Source organism: Lactuca serriola, chromosome 2, assembly GCF_051521515.1.
Source record: "Lactuca serriola cultivar US96UC23 chromosome 2, Lser_US96UC23_V15, whole genome shotgun sequence".
Lineage (NCBI taxonomy): Eukaryota > Viridiplantae > Streptophyta > Magnoliopsida > Asterales > Asteraceae > Lactuca > Lactuca serriola.
The window spans coordinates 170,519,776-170,543,244 of record NC_136409.1 but is presented as its reverse complement, the minus strand read 5'-3'; the positions used below and the strand labels follow the sequence as shown (position 1 = coordinate 170,543,244).

The following is a 23,469-nucleotide window of genomic DNA, read 5'->3' as shown; positions in this document are numbered from 1 at the left end:
CAAAAAAAAAAAAAACAAAACATATAGTCATAAGCTATAAAAAAATTGTGTGTGTGTGTGTGTGTGTTTGTGGGTTGGGTTGTGTGGGTAGGTGGGGGGGGGGGTGTTAAATGGGGGTAGGTAGAGGTGGATGAGGTGAGAGTGTGTGTGTGTTTATATTTTAGAAAAATTTTGGAATTAGAAAAATATGGAAAACAATGATTATCAGTTTTTTCAAAAATTTTTAACTTCTTTGTAATTTTAGAAAACGAAAAATTTTCATTTTTCGTGAAAAATTTAGAAAAATATACGAACTAAACGCGTTTTCAAAATTCTCATTTTTCTTGGAAATTTTTTCCGGAAAACAACTCATTTTTCCACAACTAAACGCACTCTTAGTTTGGTTCTCGATTCTCGATTTCCCACTAAATCAGTTCTCGTTTCTTTGATTTTCGGATCCGGTCCGAAACCGAACACTTCCTATAAAGCATACTTGTAGAACAGAACTCGAACCAAGATATTCGGTTCGGTTCCAGTTTCTCATTTTCCACTAAATCAGTTCTCGATCTGGAGCTAATTTAAAAAGGTGTCTTTGCGTTGTCATTTTAGTGGATTACTCAAAATACATATATTGTTATCTTGTTCTAATTTAATTATAGATAGACCAAATTTGAATAAGGATAAAATGATATAAATTAGGGAAAATGACTCTTGAGGGTAATTAACTTTTGCGTTTGTACTCATTTGGTCCCTTTTCTTTTTTTTGTATTCAATATACCATCGAACTTGTTGTTGGTGTTTACCATAGCCCTTTTGACTGGCTTTTGACCTGTGATAGCCGGTCAAAGGGTTATGGTGAACACAGACAACAAGTTCGATGGTATATTGAGTACAAAAAAAAGAAAAGGGACCAAATGAGAACAAACGCAACAGTTGGTTACCCTCCTGATTCATTTTCCCTTTACTCATTTACAACAAATCCCACATCATTTCCTACTGATATTAATGACTTTTATGAGATTCATTCTTGTTTCTCTTCAAAACATAACCTACGAAAGGACATTATTCATACATGTACAACTTTGTAATGCACTTGAATATTTATTAGGGGAATCTTGACTAAGCAGGCGCATTTCATGACTACATTTACATTTCCAATCAAATAATTTATCGTATCATGGATTCTAGACAAGTCTACAAACGAGTGGAATCACAAGTGCTATGATTTTTGAGTTTACTTAGCTTTAAGATCGAACTCATGGGATAAGATACAACATCAGTATGTACAATACACAATTGTATTGTACATACTGATGTTGTATCTTATCCCATGAGTTCGATCTTAAAGCTAAGTAAACTCAAAAATCATAGCACTTGTGATTCCACTCGTTTGTAGACTTGTCTAGAATCCATGATACGATAAATTATTTGATTGGAAATGTAAATGTAGTCATGAAATGCGCCTGCTTAGTCAAGATTCCCCTAATAAATATTCAAGTGCATTACAAAGTTGTACCTGTATGAATAATGTCCTTTCGTAGGTTATGTTTTGAAGAGAAACAAGAATGAATCTCATAAAAGTCATTAATATCAGTAGGAAATGATGTGGGATTTGTTGTAAATGAGTAAAGGGAAAATGAATCAGGAGGGTAACCAACTGTTGCGTTTGTTCTCATTTGGTCCCTTTTCTTTTTTTTTTTGTACTCAATATACCATCGAACTTGTTGTCTGTGTTCACCATAACCCTTTGACCGGCTATCACAGGTCAAAAGCCGGTCAAAAGGGCTATGGTAAACATCAACAACAAGTTCGATGGTATATTGAATACAAAAAAAAGAAAAGGGACCAAATGAGTACAAACGCAAAAGTTAATTACCCTCAAAAGTCATTTTCCCTATAAATTAAAGTTGATTGGTCTCATATTTAAAGTTTACGGGTCAAGGTAAATAAGTTTATGAAAACAATTCTAATATTGTATTTGATGTTTTGAGATTTTGGGGATGTTAAATTGGTGATGAGATATCAACGAAAAAACTTAACCAAAAACTCTATATACATGGACGATTGGACGCTCTAATTTTTTGTTTGGTTGGTAACTCTAGCTTCTTACTGGTTTGCTTCAATGAAATTCCTGCGTACTAATTCAACCATCATATTTATCATGGATCTCGATGCGCTTCAAATTTAGTTAGAAACATATAACTCTATTTTAGTTTCAGAAAGATCGTACATCAAACTTTTGTCAAATATTTTTGGCTATTCTAATCTATAAGACACCACAATATTATCCCTCCTTTAGAAATTTATTTTTCACAATATGCAAAAGGGGTAGAAAAAAGATAATAGAAGCCTATGACAGTAATAGACTATTAACTTTACGTAAAGGGCTAAAACCTCCATGCTGACGTGGCAACGAGGGGCCTATCATGCCAGCACAGCACCATCTCCGCTTGCCGTTTCACCACGTGGAACCCCCTGACTTGTACCCTCCTCAGTAAACACTCCGCTTGAAAGTCAGCGAACTGACTCAACCCCACCGGCCTCATGCCGGCCCTACTGAACGCCTCCCTCCACGACGGCACATGACGACCCGACGCCTCCACCGCCGCAGTTATCTTCGGCAGCAGCACAAACATCTCAATTTTCCTGATCCAGTCACTCCCTCCGCCACCACCAATGTTCGCCGCCTCTAACGATTCTAGCAGCGTTGAGTAGAATTCTAGCCCGTCGATTACCGTTTGACGGAAGAACGACGTTTCGCTTCCCATCAATCCTTCGCCGTCGACGAAAACGATAACATGTGGCGAAACTCTCCGGAGATCGTTGATGAAACCGGCGCCTATACGGTGGAAGACCGTTGAAGAGAGGAGAACTGCCGTCTTCTCTCCCTCCATGAACTTAATCGCTTTGAACGACAAGTATTCGAAAGTTCGAAACGACACGAAATCGATATCGAATCGGAGTTTTAGACCACGAGCGAACTGCCAGAGGTTATCTCTGATCAATTTTGATTCCATTTCGTACTCCTCCGGAATAATAGCTGTGATTCTGACAGCCGGTGAATGAACCTTTCGAGCTTCTGCCTTCTCCGCGATCTCTTTCATGAACGACGCCCAGTGTCCGCCCAAGCCGATGTCAAAATCGATGACGTGCACGATCATCGCACCGTCCACCGCCTCCAGCATCGCCTGGTTCGCGGTGAAGTCAGAGAACATCGGAATCGGCGAGACGTTTGAAAACGTCTTGTACGCTTCGATCGATTGTACAATTTCTGACGAAGAAGAAGACTGGGTCATCCGAGTTGGCCCGGTGAGTAGAGATTGAAGTGCTTCTTTGAAGTAAAAAGCAGCTCTTTGAAGCGCTTTTCCGGTAGGCGCACGGAGGCGCTGATTGAGTCGCGTCATTATCACTTGAGCTACTTGGATAGACCGAGTTTCGAAGCACTCCGCGATCCGGATCAACTCATCCACGAAATCAAACCCGTTTCCATTGTTATTACTGTTATCGTCATCATCCTGGCTCATAAAATCAAGCGCGTTAAGATTCGGATTCAAGTTTTCGAAATCCGAGTGAAAGAACAGAGCCGTCGCCGGAGCAGCCGATTCGGTGTGTATCGGAGGCAGCTCAGGAAGATCAAGAGGGTAAGCAGATTTAGTAGAATCATCATGAAGACCCAATTCCTTCATGAGAGAATCCCATTCTTCAAACTGATGGATCATTCCATGTTCAATATTATCCAACGGCAACTGTTCCTCCTCCGACGAAAACACAACAATATTATGATCAACCGAATTGAACTCCGACGCCTTACCAGTAATCGGACTAGGTGGACTCCGTCGCACGTCGAGCACCGATTTCGGTTCGTATCGATTACTTCCAATACCACCACCGGCAACTTGCTGCTTGACGTTGCTAGAATTAAGATTGTTTTGCGATGAAGCGAAGGGCAATTTCATTCCTCAAACGTAATGCAGGTACGTAAAACTTCCACTCCTCTTCTTAATTGAATTTTCAAGAGGTTTTATAATTGAATATGAAGAAAGGGGTGTTGTGGGTAAAGGGGATTTCCTGAGGTGATGATTATGAGCTTTTGTAACCGGTAAAAGTGGTGGTGGTGGGGTATGGACGGCCATGTTAATGGACATGAGGGACACTGAATTGACAACACAGGGTTGAGCAGAGGAGTCAGAAGATTGATTGATTAAGCCATATCACCGAAGCTTCTTCCTCAAGATTTTTTATAAAAAATAAACAACTTTTGCTTTAAAGTGTTACCAAAACCCAGTAGATTTACAACTTTCAATTCACATCGTACAATTTAATAAAGCTATCTGTCTTGTCTTTGACAATTTTAAATCTGTCATAAGCTAGTACACCTTTGCCTTTTGTGGATTCTTTTTGTTTGCCTCTTTTTAGAGTTAAGTGGGTTGACCTCCTACTCCAAGCTCCAAATTTCAATCACTTTTTAAACCTAAACGTGAAATTCTGTTGTTTCGTAGACAATGGATTTAGTTAGTGTTACAATCTTATAGTTAAACGTGTCTGAATTCGAGTAATACTCTAATATTCACTATCTATAGTATATATATATTTTTAATATTATGTATAATCATAACAAATCAAATATGCATGTTAATATGAAAATAATAGTATATGTCACCTTCGGCCGACCCATCGACATACTTAAACTTGGGACCTATTCTATAGATTCATATCTTCTTACATGATGATGCCTAATCAAGTATAATTTTATGATCATCAAGGTTTAGGATGATCTTTTGGTTTAGAACGCATATTCTATAATATATTATTTTATTAATTGATGTGACTCATAGAATGATTTGTGGTGGCTTTCGAGAAGGAAATCGGGTGTGTTCGAGACATGTGATCAAAAGAAAAGAGTTTCCCATATTTTGATGGAGGATTGCGCTCTGGCGATCAAAGTAGGGTAGATTGGAGGTGAGAATATACATCAAGCAGGAGTGTAACGAGAGTAGTAGTTTACGTTACCTGTTATCTACTGATATCTCATGCTATTCTTCAATTATGTATAAATTTATCCTTAAATCATGTCATGTCTAGTCTTTATCAAACTCTACTACCATGGGGAAACTAGGATCTCTTCAAGTGAGTGTATGGCTTCAGATTTATATGTCCAATTGAAGTGTGTTTCTTAGGTTCCTATTCTGATGGTTGTCGTATTCTCCCACAAAACACAAAGAGGGTCGACCACTCGTCTTCTTATAGGTTGGCATAGTCGCCTCTTTGGTATTATTATCTTGGTCTTGTTGGTTACCTCGTTCTGACCATTAAATTGAGGATAAGCCACTGAAGTGAAACATTATTGAATGTGAGGGATAATGCACTTGTTGGCACCACTTGATGTGTCACTAGGTGGCCCGTCTTCTATTGGGTAAGCTAGATGTATAAGCTCTCGATTGCCAATTAATCTGGAAACACAAACAATTCATAAGTCGATGACCGGGAGGGATTCCGGGTCACGCTCCAATGATAAAGTCAGTAAGGACTTTGGGATATTATGGGAAGTAAAACGCGTATTGAATCGTTTTGGATATCGATTGTTACGTACCTTGTGAAGGTGGTTTAGGTTACCTATTTATAGGCGTGACAAAAAGATGGCGACCTCTTCTTGTACCGAGCAGGTTCACCGTCTTGTCGTATTTATGGCTAGGTGCCCGCAGGTACATGTTAATGTACTTAGTAGCTATTAAACAACTGTTCCTCGTAAGTGTAAGGATCTGTCAATCATCTATTATCATACAGGTTGTATTTCTTTGACTTCCCATGTCCTTTGGTATTGTAGTGACGACATACTGTACTTTAGTTGTTATTTCCCCATTGTTCTGTACTTATTGATGGTTTGGTACTTATCCATGATTCGTTACTTGTCCATGGTTTGGTACTTATCCATGGCTTGGTACTTCTTGAAGGTATATGCATAGTTTTGGCCCTATACCCTATTATCTTTCATTAGGTTTTCCTGCAAATTGACAATTATTGTTAGTTATATTGTCGCCTAACTTGGTTACAAGGCCGGTCCAAAGGTTTCTTATGCCCAGGGCGAAGAAAAATTATAATGCCCATCGGGCCAATGCTTTGACAGTACAGGTTAAACAAGTTAATATGCCATATAAATTTCTAAAGCAAAACACTCAAGTGAAGTTTGCTTGAATTCATAGGAATTGGAATTGTATTCCATTAAAAATCATGCTCAGTTCAAAATAATTCAGGAATTGAATTAGCTTTAAAATTCCTAAAAAAACCTACCCACCAAGTGAAATTAACTTTCCATCCACCAAGTAAGGGAATTGAATTCCATTACTTTTTATTTATAAAATACTAAAATACCATTATAAACTCTAGATTTATTTGAGTTTTTTTATATCTCTCAAGTTTTTTCACTCAATCGATCCTTCTTCAAGTTTCTAACTGGATGTTGTACTTCATCTCCTCTTCTGCAACCGACTATTTACTGTTTAGACAAATGAAAAAAATGATCTGGATCAATGATGGAATTCCCATTCCTTGCAGGGATTAAACAAAGCTTGACCATAGAAGAAAAAAACCTGAAATCAGTTCCGATTTCCTTCTTGTTTGCTGATTAAAACTAGTTAACAACCAATCTTCAATAAGTTGTCAATTTCTTCTTGGTTTCTCATCCAAACTGTTGACTCAACAAGAACTCACGCCAATTACCTTTCTGAGTTCAAACCCATCATAAAGTGAGAAATCTTAATATAACAACACTTTATGACGAAATCTGATCATATGCAACAAACAACAACTCTAGTTAAAAAAAAACATTCTACAAATAACTACCCAGAGAGAGCCCTAATTGTTCATGATGTTCATATACAACAAAACAACATCTTTTGTAATTACAAGAAAATTAAGGAAACAATTAAATGCCTCTAATACTTTTATACCATTAACACATATGCAACAACATTTCAATGCCATTAACACATAAAGAATATCACAAAATCAATACTTTTGTCAATTCCACAATCACTTTTATACATTGCTACCTACTAACGGAAAATGTTCACTCAAAAGTCCAAATATCAAAGGCCTAGTGTTAGTATAATGAACTTCTGAGATTAGGAAATGCATTGATCAAATTGATAAAATACTAATATGGGGTTCCACTGAACCAACAATTCTAAAATCAAGTTGACAACAGTTAAAGTATAAGATTGAGAGAAAAAACAGTACAGGGGTGGTGAACGAGTCATCTGGTGATTGAAAACCAGTCGCAAAGCTTCCCCTTTTCAGGCATGGCTGCACCTTTTCAGACAATATCGATCCTTTTTATGCCTATTTTAATCGATAGGCATTCGGGTTACCTAAGTGACATCGTTCTGATTTCTACTTACGCTCATTCGTCTCCTTCGTCTTCAACTCTTTGGTAATAACCAAACTAGGGAAAATTCGAGAAAAATGATGCCCCTATAACCAGAAATACTCAAATACCTCATTCTCTCACCCTCCTCGTAGTTCTCAGTCTCTTCGACTTCTTTATAAGGCGTGCATTTTTTTGCCGATTGAAAATTGCCGCCATTTGAGATATACCTACAAGAGTTAAACATAATCCGTTGCCCTGTTTTGTATTGCTGCCCTGGGCAACGACCCAACTCTCACTACCCTTTGGGCCGACCCTGCTTGGTTATAATATATTTTCATAAAATTACGATCATGCTTTCCCTATAATTATGATGAGTTGCTTTGTTTCAACCTAATATGTGAAAATATTCAACAACAATCACTAAGAGCTTCACCTTCTTGGGTGCTTCATAGTATTCAATTGGGTTCTTTAGATAGGGGCGAGCATTTGACGTTAAATATATTTCTTTGTTGTATATGTTGCATCATAATATATCTTTTGTCAGTAGAGCCCAAGATGTATGACTTTTCTTGTCAATGCTTAAGCACCTTTATATCCCCCACCCATCCACATGTGGGTTTCGTGACGTATTTAGATTTTTTTTTTCTTATTCATGAAGGGTAACTGATAACCTACCCCTTGGTAAGGGACGAGGGACGCTGTTTCACACTCTAGCAAGGAGTGTGTGTGACTGTTGGTACGACTGGGCACTCTCCAAACAACATCTGGCGAGCGAAGCCCTATGCCCACAAGCGACTTCCTCACCATGGCTAGCCCGCCCAATTCACCATTCTCCAACAGAAATTTCTGCCTCACGACAAAAGGCAAAAACTCTAAGTGACAAAGGTGTCACACCCCAAAACCGAGAACGGCGGAAACGTTCTGGGGCGGAGGACGTCATGTAATGTATCACAACAATGCAAAGTAGTAAACAAGCAACAACATCATCCATTGCATTAATAGTATAATTTTAAGTACATGTGAGTTCTTTCATAGTATAAATCTACATAATGAATATCCAAAATAAAAGACGAGTCTTGACTGCTCCGTCTTCACAAAACCCGGTCGTCGTACCTGTCTATTTGTGACCTGAGAATACAAGTTATTTTGAAAGCGAGTATCAGCAATAAAGCTGGTGAGTTCATAAATATTTATGTGACTTTGATTTGTAAAACTGTAAAGAAAGACCTGTAAATGTTTGAAGGAAAGTTTGTATCAATGAACATGTTTGTAAGTAGTTGTAAATGTTTGAAAAACCCTAGAAAATCCCATATTTCCTACTAGTATAAAAAGTAGCCTTCTACCAAGACCCGACTGTTTTGAACGTTTGCTTTTAGAATTCCAATATTTGTCCATAAGTGGGTGGTAGTTTAAAAGTCCCCAAAACTGAAATGCAATAGTATTTTTCATGCCTAAAATAGTAGATTTATCTATGTATAAAATCACTAAGGCATTTGATAACCCCGTAAATCAACGTGTTTTTAATACTCCATGTGAGCTTTATAACCATACTAATGACCCAGACTGCCTGTAACAACGTTCTTCAGGCGTTGAAATGTTATGACGTTTGTCACCCCATACCTGCCGGTCTAACTGTAGCTAACAATTTAGGTGCGAGATTGTCAATCCCGTATAGATCTATACACAAGGATCACGCTCTCCCTACAAGAGATTATGGTATATAATACAGGACTTTAACTGCATACTCGAAAGTATGTGAAGCTGAATGTCTCACAAACCTTAGTATTAAATAGATTTACGTATAAAAGTCCATTTGTTTTTGTATATGAAAGTATTTCCTTGACATAGTACTTGTAGTATGTAAAATTTCATGAATATCTAGTAAACTATCTTTGTATTTGTATCTTTAATTTGTAATGTGTTCGTATTTCATATAGTCTGTAATGTATTAGCATAGACTCATGAATGAACTGACTCTTGTATGATTCCTTGTACTTGGAATAGTAAGTAGTATCTCCTAACTATACCTATTATAGTTACTAGTATTGTATGTGTATAACCAAGGTATGCCTTTGCTACTCAAAGGTACTGAACCAACTTATGGAACTTTTATGTCTATATATGTATACATGATGTATATAACTAATATTTAGACGACATTCGGACGAATAACCGATGCCGTAAGGCCACATCCCAACGAGGAAAAGGAAATAAAGCGAGCTAGCTGTCCTAAGTCCTTTAAACATTACTTATATAACTATACATATATAGGCATGCATTTGACAATATAAAAGTATAAAAGAAGTTTTGTAACACCTTTGAAAAGTTGAATAACTAAGAAATAATAACTTGATGTCAGTTTGTAATACGATATGAAAGCCGTTTGTTTGATAAAAACAGTTTTAAGTATAAGAAAACCTTTATTTGAAACACGATTCTAACATCGTTTGAAAGGAAACATAAGGTATGTAAGACAGTTTGATAAAGTGTTTTATCATGTAAACACGTTTGAGAAAGTCCTTTGAAGTAATATGTTTGGTGAAACAGCTAAACGTGTAGTAAATCCATTTGTATACTAATCATAAGTCGCATAAGATTGATTAAATAATAATATCGAATACATAGCAAATGATAGATATTCTCACACGATAATAACCGGGTGTTTACTTGTATTCCCCCCCCCCCCCCCTTAAAAGTATTTAAAAAGCATTTAAAATGTATTTAAAGTGTGTTTGTAGGGGTATGAACTCACTTTATAGATTGAAGAAAGCAAGACGAAAACCGAGCAGAACTTGTACTCGAGAAAGTGGATTTCTCGGGATTTTCGGGAATCTCGGGAACGTAAAACTTCCTTCCGAACTTGGATATGAAAACCGGAACTTTGGGATGGCTCAGAGGGTTTAAACGCAGAGCTTCAGTGCGAGAAAGGGAGGAAATGAGCAAAAATGGCCGGAACCCTCGGATCCTATTTATAGGGTGCTGAAAGAGGGATTACGCTGGGCGTAAATTCGGAGTACGCTGGGCGTACTCGTTACACTGTGCGTACTTCGGTTATGTTGGACGTTCGCATGCGTCATGGCTTACTGCATCCTCAGACGGAGCATTGGAGCGACGTGGACGAACCGAGGCCTAGCACCCGAGTATGCTGGGCGTACGAGGGTACGCTGGGCGTAAATCGTCTTGGTATGTGTGCCTCGAACTTGTAAAATCCGTAACTTTCGCATACAAGCTCCGTTTTTGACATTCTTTATATGCACGCGTAGGTGAGAATGTACTCTACAACTCTCGTTTAGACTTCGTTGGCAAATTTTGACTTTATTTTTAATTATATATTTTTAATAATCTAAAGTCTGTTTAAAATCCATAACTTCTTCATCCGATGTCCGTTTCTGTCAGACTTTTTACCGTTGTGCTACCATTGACGAGATCTTTGATTCTCGTTTAGGTTGTGTCGGCCACAAATCACTCGATCACTGTTTCGAGTTTTTAGCTGTCTACTGCCACTTTGGAACTTAGAAAAATCATAACTTCCTCATACGAAGTCAGATTTGGGCATTCTTTTTATGCATGCTCACGGTTTAATGTAATCTACGACTTTAGTTTAGACACCTAAGGCTAATAATTATTGTATTGAAACTTCGCGTTTTACGTTTACAAGTTTTGTCGGTTTTTACACGAATCTTCGGTTGGTCATAACTTCTTTGTTATAACTCGGAGTCGAGTGATCTGGATATCTCTGGAAACCTTGAAACGATATCTATCATTTAGAAAACCTAGTTGAGACTTTTTGAACATTTTATTTTCCAAGATATTTTATTAACTTAAAACGGGTTACCAGTTTCGACTAGGATTTGTTATATTGGCTAGAAATTTCAGGTTGTCACAAAAGGCAATGCTTAGATAATTACCACTTGAACCAATCACAAGCTCTGACATGACAAAGAGCTTGATCTTCTAATCAGATTTCCTGATCCTTGTCAGGTGTGAAGCCTTTTTCCTCCGTACGAACTATCGGTGAGACCTCAGTATAAAATGTCTTCCGTGTCCAACGAGTAAGTAAGCTATTTCTCACTTATACTCTTTGAATAACCACTATCTCAAGTCACTAACTTAACCTCCAGATCCCCTCCCGAAGATCGGCTAATGGATTGTTTTATGTTGTGATCTTCCAGATCTTCGCCACAGCTGTCGTCATCAGAGTTCGATCCAAATATCTGAGACACATCATTTGGCTCCATCCAGTGTGTGAGAAATGATATGAAAAACCACACATCAAACCATCTCTCAAATGATGAATGAAACCAACGAAAAAGGGATTGAAGCACCTACGAGCCCAATAGGTTCAATGTCATCACTAGAACCTATTCTCACTTCGGCGACACCATCAGTGCTAGCTCGAACAACCATAGATACCATATATTCAACCGACATTCAAATGGAGTCACTACACTGATAAGCGATATGTAGAAACCGATGATATCCATCTCTACAACACCTCTCCCAAATTTCTTGTTAAAGCCACAAAGACCAATCCAACCCCTTAGTATGATGACCCCTCCAATAGTCATGATGTCAAATGGGAAAATTTTACCCCCTCCAATGGAACCACTATTAACTCAGACACCGCTCATCCAACACAACCTAGTCTTACCACCACAACAACAAATGCTAGCACCTACAACAGTCACACAAACACCTACCTTCCTTCTTCCACAACAAACACCAGCAGAAAACATCTACAGTCCAACACAAACAACCCTTTCAACATACAACATGTTTATGCAACCATACAAACCACTACAACACCCTCAACTACATTATGGCCTCCATATCCTAAATCTAAACCGCCTCTCAAGAAGCATCAAATCATCATTTGAAAAAGAACCTCTCAAATATGAAATATCCAATACAACCAATGTACCACATCTGAAGACATACAATGGCACCACATATCCAGACAACCACATAGATACGCATGAATAGACGATAACCTCATTGAAACTCAACGAGCTGTTCGGGTGTACATACTTCACTATAATACTCGACGACAACGCCGAAACATGGCTCAAAACACTCCGGCTAGGAAGTATCTACAACTTTGGCTAATTGAAATATCTCTTCATAAGAAACTTCATGCAACGGAGAAAATACGAAGGCAATTCACACACAATCATCGGGTGGTAAACAAGGGAAGGGAGAATAAGTCAAGGACTACTACAAACACTTCATTGACACTACATTGGACGTACTAGGGCATGCTGATAGAATGATTGTAGGATCCTTCACATGGGGCCTCCTACCAGGCCCCATATCCCAAAAGTTCATGGGGGAAGAAACCACATATGCGCACTGGGTTAAAAGAAAGGGTAGAGCGCTACCTAAGGTAAGAAGAAGGAGAAGCATCAAAGACAACATACTTGAACACCATGGCGACACCCCAAGAAAAACAATACCACTCATTCAACTCCTACCAAGGCAACCAAAATAGACATCAATATCATGGACAAGGAGGAAGACCACTAATAAAGTTTCACCCATTTCATAGAAAAGAACGGAGGGGGTGACGATCATATATCTACACTATGACGGACAGACCTACTGGAAAGCACGTGGGCACAATGACAAGATATTGTGAATACCATAAGTGCAAATCTTAACCAACTGCGCCATGCTAAAATGAGAAATGGAAGAGAAACAATTAAAGGGAAACTAGGTGGAAATTGCAAAAAGTTTACGTGCCAAGTTTGAAGCAGACCAACCTAGAGAGAACAAACGAACCAATGATCGGACCCAAGAAATCCTAGCCATACAATTCAATTGTAAAAGAGAATCCAGGAGGGGCATCACCGATTTCGATGGTGTCACAAAAGTAGGTTAAACATGTCATCCTCAGCTACAAACTTGTGCCCTCCTGAATGGCACTAGGATGAACCACTCGTCATCCAAGGGCCGATAAAGAACACCAATATACATCGGGTACACGTTGATACTGGCATTTTTGCATACATCATATATAAACATTGTTTTTGTCTACTAATAGACAAATGGAAGGAACGCCTAACCCCAATGATAGAAAGACTGACAGGATTCACCAGACATAATACGTTGCCTCTGGGGACAATCCATTTACCTTCACGCTTACCATCCATGAAGGGTACAAAAGGAAGACAACCTTAATTGATTTTGTGGTGATCCGGAACCCGACAGAACACAACATCATACTGGGGCGGGCAATGTTGCTAAGGTTTGGGGCAAGGCCATCCACTATACATGGCATTCTAAAATTATGTACAACAAAGGGCCTAGGGACAGTCCTAGCCATGTCACCAACAAGACTACAATGCCACCATATTATGTAGCCGTCAGACATCACCATAGAAACAAAGAGACCAATATCAGAACTACCAAATGAGAGAGAAGTCATAAATGTTGAATATCAAGACCAATCAATATGGATAGGAACCAATCTACCACCAATGTCGAGGGAAGAACTGCTAGAGATTCTCAAGAAATACAACCATGTATTCGTATGGAAGCTTATAAACATGGTGGGGTCGACAGGAAGGTGATAGAGCCTAAATTGAACATCAAGCTAGGAAATAAATAAGTCAAATAGAAAAATGAGGCCAAGGGGAGACAAGAACAATGCGATCAACGTGGAAGTGACTAAACTTATTGAAGTAGGATACTTTGGGAGCTATCTTCCCAACATGGATCGCAAACCTTGTCTTGTTGAAAAAGCACAATGGCATGTGACACATGTGTGTCGGTTATTCAGATTTGAACAAGGTGTTCCCTAAAGAATGTTACCCCTTCCAAGAGATAGATCAGAAGGTAAAACCACTTCATGGGTTAAAATAGAAATGCTTCATAGATGCCTATAAGGGATACCATCATATACTCATGAGCGAAGAAGACGAAGAGAAAACAGCCTTCTACACTAATCACGATACATTTGTTACAAGAAAATGTCATTTGGGCTGATTACTGCAACGACTGGTAGACTCTATATCTTCACTAAGAAAATTAGGCGTAATATGGAGGTATACGTGGATGACATGGTCATCAAAATACTCGATAAATCCACGTTGTTCAATTACATCGGATAGATCTTCAAAACCTTGGAAACAGTTCGGATGAAGCTGAACCCGAGAAAATGCACGTTCGGGTCGATGAAAGTTAGTTCTTAGGTTACTACGTTACGAGAGAAGGCATTCAACGAGCCCACCCAAGGTAAAGGAACTAATGGACACAAAATCTCCGTACCCCAACGAGGAATGCAGGGGTTGAATGGGAAGTTGACAGCGTTAAGACACTTCATATCCAAATTGGTGAAGATAACCATACCGCTCTTCTAGATGCTCAAAGAGTGCGTAGAGGAAAACAACTTCCAATGGATGATGGAAGTCGAAGCTACCCTATAACAAATTAAAGAATCTCTTCACGAACCTCCCACACCGGCCAGTCCCGTCCTAGGAGAAACTCTCTCGGTATTTTTGTCAGCGTCCACCGAGGCCATATCTTCAGTCCTCACGGTTAAGAGGGAGGGAAGATAACTCCCAATTTACTTTGTTAGTCGGGCGTTACAAGGACCAAAAGTCAATTATCCTATCTTATAGAAGCTGGTATTGGCACTTTTATATGCAAAAAGATGCCTAAAGATGCTACTTCCAAACACACCAGATAGAGGTCATGACCAGCTACCCAATTAAACAGATCATCCCCAAGCCGGAGAAGTCAGGCCGACTAGTTGAATGGGCCATAAATTTTGGAGGAGCACAACATTAGCTACCATCCCCATGCTAGAATCAAAGTCTAAAATCCATCCAATTTCCTATTGGAGATACTAGGGATTTGAAAATACAAGCCCAAGCCAAGGCCTATAATGCACCGACGATAGAGAACCTGGAAATAACAGAGACATGGAGGCTATATACATATGATGCATCCAACAAGGAAGGATCAGGAGTAGGGTTGATACCGAAGAGTCCAGATGGATAGGAGATTACCTACACACTCTGCTTTGATTTTAAACACGTCAAAAAATGAAGCAGAATATGAGGCCTTTTTGGTCGGCCTAAGGCTAGCAGGCAAATTCGAGGCAGACAACGTAGTGGAAATGATGGATTTAATGCTAGAACTGAACCAGATTAACAGGGACTTAGAGACAAAAGATAGGTGGATGGAAAATATGTAAACGAGGTCAAGAAGTTAATTATCTCCTTCAAGAGCTTTTCAATAAAACAAATTCTATGTGGAGACAACAAGCGAGCAGAATCCCTAAGTAAGTTCTCATCAACATGCTTCGACCATCCATCCAATAAATTCTTGGTAGAAGTATTGGTGGAGAGAAGCATCAACGAGCGTCGGGTAAACACACTCTCGGTTGGGAAAGAAAACTAGATGGACCCCTCTTCGACTATCTCCAACAAGACATCCTTACTGACAATTATGAGGACGCACGAAAGATAATAATCAAAGCTCCTTGATATGCAATTCAAGGGGGGACACTTTATAAAAAGGATTCATGGCACCCTTGCTGAAGTGGGTCGACAGAAGTACATGCCAAGAAGCACTACATGATCTACATGCAGGCCTGGTGGGCGTGCATAAAGTGACACAAGTTATAAGAACCTAAATTTAGAGTAAGTTGAGTTTTAGTCAAATATTGACCAAAAGGGAAAAAAGGTCAATTATGAGAAAATATGAGAATATGAAGTGGTAACTTCATGAAAATGTCCCAGATAAGTTTAAATCACTTAGAAGATGTTAGATGAGTAACTATTGGGTTTTATAGGTTATAAAACTCATGTACATGCGGAAAAATAACACTTAACAATTAAGGATACATGCAACCTATAAGGATCTATGTCTTCACATTCAAGGAAACATACTCTAAACTATAAACCCTACAAGAACTCCAGTATAATCGAAAATTTCTAGTTTTAGGGTTAAATACCTTTTGAATTGTTACTGCAAACAATTCCTTGATTCCTTCCTTGTAGATCTTTAGAAAGCAAGCACCAAAATTATGACGCCTCTAATGGCTCATGCCCAAAACTAGAAATTAAAATAAAAGAGAGAAGAGAGGAGAAAGGATGTAGCTTTCAGTTAGCGTATCTCTAAGATTGATTAGCTGAAAATTCCAAGGCAATGACCCATTTATACAGTTGCTAAGAAACCCTAGAAACTTTAGATTTGAACTTAAAATAATATTATTTAAAATCTTGGTAGTTATCTACTTTGCTTATATCAATTAGACAATTCTAGATTGCCCTACAAGGCACCTTGAAACTTTCCATACCAAGAGGTTTCTAGAATCTCTCATTTGCTAAACTATTAAGCAATTACAAAGCAACCCTTGCACTTCTAATTAGTTCCATTTGATCCCAAATTAATTCTGATCAATTCTTAATTAATTTAATCTATTTCTAATTAATTTATTAGTCATATAATAAACTAATAAATTAGTTCCCCTCACTACAAATGTCATTCTAATCAATTTCTAGTTATGAGGGAAACCCTGCTTCTTATTACAGGTTTATACCAATTTAGTTATGAGCTTAAACACCTTGACCCAACAGTATCCCACTTGGATAAGTCTATAACTACAATTGCTAATATAACCTTTGTAAGGTCACACCTTATGATCTGATGAGTCAAACTCTATACGCTAACTATCAACGTCAACATCAAGATCAGCATCAGTGCTAACGTCTCAAGTTTATCAATGTCAACGTGTAGATGGTAGTTCCGTGTAACTTTTGTATATTAGTTAATGATACAAATAAGTATAGAATAGATAGCAAATCCGATATCTTTATTATGAAGATTGGTTCTTAGTATAGATTACATACAATCCCTTCAATCAAGGTATATACTTGTATAGATTAGTATACATTCAACGTTAGGGTGAAACCCTAATGTAGTCGTCTTGGGGACTGTCTGTGTGACAACTCTTTTTCTTGGTGAAAAGCACCCCTTTCTTGGTTAAAGAGAATTTAGTGAATTTTTCATGTTCTTTACTTACTTAGTTTAGTTAGTTCTAGTTTATTATACTTGAAAGTGTATCTGATTGACGCAAACCTTCAATTGGTATCAGATCAGGTTTTTGATACACTTAAGTAATTATGTCGACCTCTTCCAATCCAAAATTGACTGCTTGCAACAAGATTACTCCGTTTGATGACCTCAACTTCACTGCTTGGAAGTCAAAGGCCATGGATGCTCTCAAGATCGTGGAATTTGATATGCTTGACATTATCAATAAAGGTCCTATCGCCGTTATGCATCAATCATCTAATGATGTTGCATCTGATAGTAAGCTAAAACAGAAATCTATGTTGGGATACAATAAGGAAGAAAAAGGGTGATGAATCTTGATGGAAAGGCGAGAGTTGCCACTGGAAACTCACTTACTTATTCTGTCTATCATTTGGTTCAAATCTACTCAACTCCTCAAGAGATGATGATCATTCTATCATCTTCTTTTGAAAAATAAGCCTCTCACATGACAAATTTCAAAAGGTAAGTTTCTTGTGGCCCAAACCGTTGTCTTGCGCTAACATAAAAAATGACAACATTGGCACTCTTGAGGATGAGCCTTCTCAAGCTGGTATAAACCTTAAGGAATGGGATGAACCTCAGCGTATCGGGTAAATTGACAAAATTGACAAAATTGATCACTTACATTTCGATTATTCAATCAAACAAAGATCCTCTCTCAGATTTGAATTAAAAAAACAAAGAAAAAGTATCCTTTTTTTTGAAACATCTCTTTCTCTTTTAAAAAAGGAAAACACTTGTATCTCACTAACCAACAATTTTCTTCACTCTGAAAAAGAAAAAGTTGTTGATCATGCTAGAAACATTCAACTTGTTTTTAGAAAACTAGGCTTCTTCGCAATATAATGTCACAATAATTATTAATGCTCAGATTTTATATTAGTGTGAGAAAATTCTTGGAGGCAATATAGAAGGTGTTGTTTCCTTAATAAAAAGTGTCGAGACTAAACAAACCATCTATAACGTAGATTGTTTAGAAAAAGATTTTAAAAATAAATTTGTGAGTTCTTATTTTATAAATCAAACTTTAATTGATACTCATTTCTCCACTGACTCTAATGGTAACATCAAATGTGTTTCTCAATTATCTGCTCTTGATCCTTCCCGCCAACCTCCTCATCGTGAGTATGCTCTTCCCTCCACTAAGATTTTCCTAAAATTTCCTATATGTAATGCTGAAATTCACTCGGTAAACAAAATTTTTAGCATGTTTCGTCAGTGCTCCGTTAGCAAATCTAAACCTGAAGATCAATCATAGTCTTCTATTTCAGATGACTTTTCAATGCTTCATGAGCCTCGTGACAAGGTATCATCTGAGCATACCATTGAGGATATTCCTTGTTCCAGAACTAAAACAAGAACTCTTAATTAAAATAATCAAAGTTCTTTGAATTCAACAGTTGCAAAGAAATCAAAATCAAATGTTAAAGTAAAGAATCCTTGAATCAAAGTTTGTTATCAATGTGGTGATGCTTCTCACACGACGAGTGTACTTTTGAAAACAACTCAACTTGCGTTGTCAAAATCATGACTCATAATGATAAGTGGATCAAAACGGGAAACTCTTTGAACTATCTCCTTGATGATTGTTATAATATCTTTTCTTAAGTGACCATTTCAAAATGAGATAATGTATATTTTAGTTTCAGGGTAAGGAACATATTTGGTATCTAGATAGCGGCTGATCAAGACATATGACCGGATTCAAGTCTCTTTTGGAAGATTTCATAAAGAAGGATGGTCCTATTGTTACATATGGAGATAATGGAAAAGGAGCTACAAAGGGATATGGAACCATCAAGTGCAACACTGTTGTAATCAAGAATGCCTCTTACGTGAAAGGTCTTCAACACAATCTCATTGCAATCAGCCAACTATGTGACGCCGGTTTTTAAGTTCACTTTAACAAGAGAGAAGGAAAGGTTGTTTATCAAAAGAATGCCATTGTTCTGACTGCTAATCCACATAATGACATTTATGTTTTTGATATGTTCTATGTTGACAAGTTTCTCCGTCACTGCTTCTTCTCTCGTGATCAGTATCATCATAATCGGTTGTGGCACAAGAAGTTATCTCATTTAAACTTCAAGAACATATCAAAGATTTTAGGGAATTAGCTCGTAAGAGGATTCCTAAGATGCAATTTTTAAGAGATAATCTTTGCTCATCGTGTGAAAAAGGAAAGAAAACCAAGTCTTCATTCAAGCCAAAGTCTTGTCCTTCCACTATCAAACCTCTTCATCTCCTCCACATAGATGTCTTCGACCGGTACCGATTAAGTCAAGAGTTCGGAAGAAGTATACTCTTGTTATTGTGGACGAATTTTCAAGATATACTTGGGTAATCTTTTTAAGAAAGAAGAGTCATGCCTCTGATGAAATCATTTCTCTCATTAAGCAATGGGGAGTTCTATATGATCACAAATTTAGGCAATTATGTAGTGATCATGGAACTGAGTTTAGAAACTCCTCCCTAGAAGAATTTTGCTCAAACTCAGGAATTTCTTAGAACTTCTCTGTTGTTAGAACTCGCCAACAAAATGGCACAGCTGAAAGAAGAAACAAAACACTCATTGAAGCTGGAAGAACTATTGTTGTTGGAGCTAGTCTTCCTTTGTCAATTTGGGCTGAAGCTGTCAACACAATGTTTTATACCCAAAATCGGTCAACCATTGTTAAGCTTCATGGGAAAACTTCCTATGAGCTACTTAAGGTAAGGAAACCAGAAATCTCTTACTTTCATGTGTTTACGTTTGTCTGTTACATTTTGAATCATAGGGATTATGTAACATCCCAAAATCGAGACCAAAATTTTTTGTGTTAATTATATTGCTTATAAAATTTGTTAGAAAAAAACATTATTGATATCATAATAATTCATAAACCATAGTTACATGTCTGAAAAACCATATCGTCAAGTAGTAATAATGTCAGAGTACAATCCCAGAAATCTCAAAAGCAGAATCATGTGTGTGCGATGCGCTGCTACCCTGTCGGCTCCTTCCCCTTCGACGAAGAGGTACTTGAAACCAATACTGGAAACCGTAAGCACTAAGCTTAGTGAGTTCCCCCATCATACCACATACCATACAATCATACATACTGCCGGGAAATTATAGGGTGCCCGACCTACCCATGTCAAGCGATTCTGGGGTGCTGACCTACCCATGTCAAGCCATTCTCGGGTGCTGACATACTTGTGTCAGGCCATTCTGGGGGTGCCTGCCTACCTTCCGATCTATCTCAACCGACCACGAAGACTGTTTCACCCCCTACCACTATCACATAATAACATATCATAATCATGTTGTTAGACATATCTGGGGTGTCCGACCTACCCTTCGGTCCTAACGACGGAATCCGGGGACTATTCCCCTCCTACTACCACTATCGCATATAACATATCATACTGGCACATAAGACACATCAGGTAGTAGCAAACCTAGACAATTATCATAAAGACAATTATCTAAAGGCAACTCTTGCTGGTGGGCCGGCATTATTGCCGTAGACCCACCTCTATTGGAAGGTAACTTACCTCGATGTCGTGTAGTGTTTACACTATCCGTGGTACGGAAATCAACTCTGCTCAAGCCTCAATTCCTACACAACAATCCTTCTCAATTACCATCTTATACTCTTAACGCTTACAAGGGTCACTCAAGTCCAAGTCAAAGTCAAGGTCAAAACCTTGGTCAAAGTCAACTTTGGTCAAAGTCAACACCTAGTGGACTAGACTCGCCGAGTTGGTCCACCAACTTATCGAGTTCCCACGTCCACAAAACGCTACAACCTCGTCCCTACTCGTCGATTCTAGTAAGAATTCGACGAGTTTTCCTTCACCAAAACATCGGGACCTTCTTCAACTGACTCGCCGAGTTCATCCTTGAACTCGTCGAGTTCATCTTCATCCGTATGAAGGTGTTTAGTCTATGACTCACCGAATTCTCCTTGAACTTGTCGAGTCCTTCGATCTTCTAGTCCATAACAAACCCCAATAAAAGACCATTTCCAGAAGACGTTTGGGGGAAACTGCGACCTGACTTGCCGAGTCACCACGAACTCATAGTGACCATATCGGCCGTTCGCACGCATTCACACACCTTGTTCTTTCTTAAAACTACTTATTATTATTTTTATTTAAATTTTAGAAAACAATTTTCTTGTAAAAATCTTTCAATCCGTCGATTTGAGTCTAGACATCCCCGAAGGCGTGCCCGAATCCCTCAAACCAAGGCTTTGATACCAACTTGCAACATCCCAAAAATCGAGACCAAAAATGTTTGTTTTAATTATATTGCTTATAAAACTTGTTTGATGAAAACATTACTGATATCATAATAATTCATAAACCATAATTACATGTCTCAAAAACCATATCGTCAATTAGTAATAATGTCATAGTACAATCCCATAAATCTCAAATGCGGAATCATGTGTGCGCGATGCACTACTACCCTGCCGGCTCCTTCCCCTTCGACGAATAGGTACTTGAAACCAAAAATGGAAACCGTAAGCACTTAGCTTAGTGAGTTTCCCCATCATACCACACACCATATAATCATACATATTGCCGGGCAACTCTGGGGTGCCCAACCTACCCATGTCAAGCCATTATGGGGTGTTGACCTACCCATGTAAAGCCATTCTGGGGTGCTGAAATTCCCCTGTCAGGCCATTCTGGGGTGCCTACCTACCCTTTGGTCTATCTCAACCGGCCACGGGGACTGTTTCACCCCTACCACTATCACATAATAACATATCATAATCATGCTGTCAGACATATCTGGGGTGTCCGACCTACCCTTTGGTCCTAACGACCGAATCAGGGGACTATTCCCCTCCTACTACAACTATCGCATATAACATATCATACTGGCACATAAGGCACATCAGGTAGTAGCAAACTAGACAATTATCACAAAGACAATCATGTAAAGATAACTACTGCTGGTGGGCTGACATTGTGGCTGTATACCCACCTATATTGGAAGGTGACTCACCTCGATGTCATGTAGTGTCTGCACTGTCCGCGGTACAAAAATCAACTTTTCTCAAGCCTCAATTCCTACGCAACAATACTTCTTAATTACCGTATTATACTCTTAACCCTTACAAGGTTCACTCAAGTCCAAGTCAAAGTCAAGGTCAAAACGCTGGTCAAAGTCAACACCTGGTTGACTAGACTCGCTGAGTTGGTCCACTAACTCGTCGAGTCCCCACGTCCACAAAATGCTACAACGTCGTCCCTACTCGTCGAGTCTAGAAAGAGCTCAAACTCAGTTTAGAAACTCCTCCCTAGATGAATTTAGGCAATTATGTAGTGATCATGAAACTGAGTTTTAATAACTCCTCCCTATAAGAATTTTGCTCAAACTCAGGAATTTCTCAGAACTTCGCTGCTGTTAGAATACGCCAACAAAATGGCACAACTGAAGAAGAAACAAAACACACATTGAAGCTGGAAAAACTATGGTTGTTGAAGCTAGTCTTGCTTTGTTTCTTTGGGTTGAAGTTGTCAACACAATGTTTTATACCCAAAATCGGTCAATCATTGTTAAGCGTCTTGGGAAAACTTCCTATGAGCTACTTAAGGTAAGGAAACCATACATATCTTACTTTCATGTTTTTAGGTTTGTCTGTTAAATTTTGAATCATAGGGATTATGAAACATCCCAAAAATCGAGACCAAAATTTTTTGTTCTAATTATATTGCTTATAAAACTTGTTTGAGGAAAACATTACTGATATCATAATAATTTATGGAACCATGGTTACATGTCTCTAAAACCATATCGTCAATTAGTAATAATGACAGAGTACAATCCCAGAAATCTCAAATGCAGAATCATGTGTGTGAGCTGCTACCCTGCCGGCTCCTTCCTCTTCGACGAAGAGGTACTTGAAACCAAAACTGGAAATCATAAGCACTAAGCATAGTGAGTTCCCGTATCATACAACATTCCATACAATCATACATACTGCCAGGAAATTATGGGGTGCCCGACCTACCCATGTCAAGCCATTCTCGGGTGCTGACATACTTGTGTCAGGCCATTC

At 38.4% G+C, this 23,469-nt stretch overlaps 1 pseudogene; it reads right to left on the bottom strand.

Moving 5' to 3' along the window:
• Positions 1–2,162: 2,162 nt before the first annotated feature.
• LOC145087376 (scarecrow-like protein 15 pseudogene) lies at positions 2,163–4,074 on the bottom strand (annotated as a pseudogene).
• Between the last annotated feature and the right edge of the window lie 19,395 nt (positions 4,075–23,469).